We start from the raw sequence: 236 nt of genomic DNA, 5'->3' as shown, positions 1-236 counted from the left end.
CAAATTTTATTTAAATATTTAAGCATAACTATAATCAGAGAAGCAGTATTTATCACTATATATATACATAAATATGCATTACTAAATATTATAACATCAATACTGTAATAAAAAAGTACTGTAATAAATTATATACTCACATACATATATATTAACATATATATATTATATAAATTAAAATCGAGCACAACTTCTATGGTATTATAAATCTTCAGTTGTACTATACGTACAATCAT

Source organism: Zerene cesonia, chromosome 15 (genome assembly GCF_012273895.1).
Source record: "Zerene cesonia ecotype Mississippi chromosome 15, Zerene_cesonia_1.1, whole genome shotgun sequence".
Lineage (NCBI taxonomy): Eukaryota > Metazoa > Arthropoda > Insecta > Lepidoptera > Pieridae > Zerene > Zerene cesonia.
Note: the sequence above shows the minus strand (reverse complement) of the source record.